This window comes from Theobroma cacao, chromosome 3 (genome assembly GCF_053813885.1).
Source record: "Theobroma cacao isolate CCN51 chromosome 3, ASM5381388v1, whole genome shotgun sequence".
Taxonomy (NCBI): Eukaryota; Viridiplantae; Streptophyta; class Magnoliopsida; order Malvales; family Malvaceae; genus Theobroma; species Theobroma cacao.
Genome location: NC_142641.1, coordinates 5,159,632 through 5,163,067, shown reverse-complemented (window position 1 = coordinate 5,163,067; position 3,436 = coordinate 5,159,632). Strand labels below are relative to the sequence as shown.

General features: G+C 36.5%; 1 long non-coding RNA gene across 1 annotated transcript; it reads right to left on the bottom strand.

Moving 5' to 3' along the window:
- Window positions 1–1,436: 1,436 nt before the first annotated feature.
- On the bottom strand, window positions 1,437–3,171 carry LOC108663857 (uncharacterized). The gene is made up of 3 exons (XR_016025085.1): window positions 3,067–3,171; window positions 2,371–2,446; window positions 1,437–1,509 (listed from the first exon to the last, which is right to left on the bottom strand). It is a non-coding gene; the product is annotated as an uncharacterized LOC108663857 (long non-coding RNA).
- Window positions 3,172–3,436: the final 265 nt, after the last annotated feature.

Below are 3,436 nucleotides of genomic sequence, written 5' to 3'. Positions count from 1 at the left end.
AGTAGCCTGATCCTGCTCAGTCCTCACCAGATCGGGCACATAAGACATCAACTCGTTAAAATGAGCTTCATACTCCTCTATTGTCGAGCTCCCTTGTTTCAAGCTTAAGAATTCCCTCTTCTTTTCCTTTTGATGAAAATGAGTATAATACTGACCGTCGAACTCTCGTAGAAAATCTGACCAGGTCGGAGGAGTAGTAAAACGAGACTTCATTGAGTTCCACCAAGTACGGGCCCTTTTCTCAAGCAATCTAGTGACCACCATCAATTTCATATCATCCTCTAGTCTCATATCATTAAGTGTTTCCGATACCTGAATGATCTAGTCCTTAGCTGCGGTTGCATCCAGATCACCCGTAAAAGAAATGCAACCGAGTTACCTAGCCTCCTTACGTTTCTTAAAAATGGAGACATCAGGTACTTGTGGTGGGATAGGAGGTGGAGGTGGTGGTACTGAAGGAACAGTCGGAGGAACAATAGGAGGAACTTGACTAGCTTGGGCCTAGCTAGTAATAGTAGTAAGAAAAGCTGCCAATACCTGTACTACCTCAGGAGACATGGTAGGGACACCAGAAATATTGGTAGGTGGTGGAGAAGTCTCAATCGGTTCAGTAGCAGGTGCTGCTCGAAGAGTAGACGCAGCCGATTCCCCCTTTACAGGATCTGGCTGATTATGTTGAGAACGACCTCTTCCCCTCTCGACTAGTCTAGAGAGAGATGGGCGTCCACGTCGAGGAGGCATGATGATCTATAAGAAAAGACAGAACAAACTTAGATGACTTTAAGTTCTATATGCAACTATATGCATTTAACTCAATCTAATCTACCTTGGGGCCACAATAACACTGCAATTTTTAAAATAACTTTAAAACCAAAAGCTCTGATACCACATGAATTGTCACGACCCGGCACTCCCTTCTAGCCCGTGACAACCGCCGCGAAGTCTCTGTAATCATTCATTACTCGGTATGTCAACCGAAACCTCGCAAGGCCTTTGCATTAGTTTTCCACTTCCCCTGTGAGCAATAGTCACTAAATATCGAGTTTTAAGAGAATATAAATTATTTTAGATCGAAAACAATCAAAATAAAATTTTGACCACACAAGGGTATTTTGGTCATTTTTACCTAAAAATTTCGAAACCTGATAAAAATACAACGTATGGTAGAAAGATATCCATTTTCGATTAAAAATAAATTTTTGCAATCTAAATCATCCATTTGGAGTGAAAAGTTGACTAATTAGACTAAATAAAAATATTCGATAATATATTCTATTTTCTTATAAAACAATTTTTATAGAACTATGCATAAATAAGTTTTGTAGCGTTAGAACAAAATAAATTCATACACATAGTAAAACAATAAACCAGGTATTCAAAATTATCCTACAGTGGCATATGGACCCCGAGATAACCAAAAGTATGCAAGAATGTAGACCTACGATTTCCAAGGAAGTAAGTCCAAAAGAAATCCTTGATGAAATCGACTGCCTACAGATTATCTTGAACCTGAAATGGTTAAAAAAGAAAGGGTGAGTTTTCATAAACTCAGTGAGTAAACAAAGTTCGTCATTAACATCTAAAGCCGAGTAAATGGAGACAGTTAACTTTTCATCATACCATAATCCACAACATTTTGTACTTGTTTCAAATCATATAAAACAACACATTTCATTATAATACACATCACGACTTATGATTTTCTTAAAAACTTGGCTCATGCCAAATATCATACTCGGTGATACCTTGGTCGAGGCATTCAACCGAGTCCACCAAGGTTATTAAGTTAACAACTACTCATAAAAACATAATTTAGCCATCCCTTGGCGTTGGCAGAGTTCATCCTCAAGTGGTGGTTCGGCATGAAGTGAACTCTATCATACCTTAGGAGATATCCTTCGCGCCTCTCATACTAAGGTAAATATAACGGGATTTATCGTGCCCTTCTAATAGGTTGGTCCACGGAAACCCGCCTACTACAATGGCTAATTAAATAACCCACCAATCAATAAAATTTTGACAGCATAACGTGGCTAACATAATACTACCCAGCCTGTCAAAGGAAAACAAACAGTTTATATATTTCACAACCCAAAATCCCAGCCACATATGTCATCACGTATTAGTTCATAAATCATCAATTCCAGACATAGGTACGTAAACTTAAATATATAAGCAACATCAAAAGTTGGTCTCCACATACTCACATTTTCAGAAACATTATTGAATTGTAAAATAAGTCATAAACCTTATTCCTTAAATCAATTATTAGTCATTAAACATAAAATTCATTTAGGTTCAATATTCTTAAAATCATAAAAACGATTGTAAAAATACTCTAGATAGATAAGATGAACAGTGGTTACTCACTTTGACGGGAATTAACAACACTCCTATTCTTGATCCTCGGGTGCAATACCTTTGCCCTTATTCGAGGGCTCACCACCTATACATAATGTGCAACGGGAAATTTAATATGCTTATGCTAAATCGTTACAAAACTATTCTATGTTCTATATGAATGCATGCAATGAAATGGGAGGTGTTCGGCCTATCGCGCACTATGCACTATTTAATCGGTCTAAACATCCAATTCGATTCCAATTAATTTATTACACTTCCAGTACTCCCCAAAATTCCACAAACTTCACTACAAGTCTGTTCTAAGTGCAATTACCAAATATCTCTCATTATGGTGCAAATTGCCAACAACAACGGGAGTAAAATTTTTTGGTACCCGTTTTCGATTTCCGGTATTCCTAAGCACTAAATACATTTAAATGGCATGAAAAACAACCAAATTCATCATCAATCCTCACCCATAAATTTCACCCAAGATAGGTTCTAAAATGGGCATGTGGATTGCTTGCTTAATTTTCATACTAAATGTTACTAAACACCTAAAAACACTAAGTTACCTTGAAATTCAACTAAATTCATCACCAACTTTCTCTCTCCAAATCTGGCCAGCATATTGCCCCTCATGAAAACTTGAATTTAATTCATGAAAAATGGAAAAAAATGCATGGGCAAGATGAATTTCAAGCTTAATATTAAAAATCTTACCTTTAGTCATCAATTTCTTGAAAATTCAACAATTTTTCCTTAGTTTTTCCTCCCTAGGGTTTTTCTTTTCTTTTCTTCTCTTTTCTGCAGGTGCTGGTCGGCCTTGAAATGCTGAGTGGAAGAGTATGGGCTGGTTTTTAAATGGCAATATAAAAATATTAAATTTTTGACACATGTCATCTTTTTATTGGTCTACTTGTTTTAACTTAATTTTTAAGCCTTTTCTCACCACCACAAATGCTCTAATATTTATCCATAGCATAAAATAATAAGAGGTAGAATTGTGGAGCTTGACAAATGTCATGGTGGTGTAAAATTACAATTTTGCCACTGGGATGGTAAAATTACCATTTTACCCTTATGCTCTGAA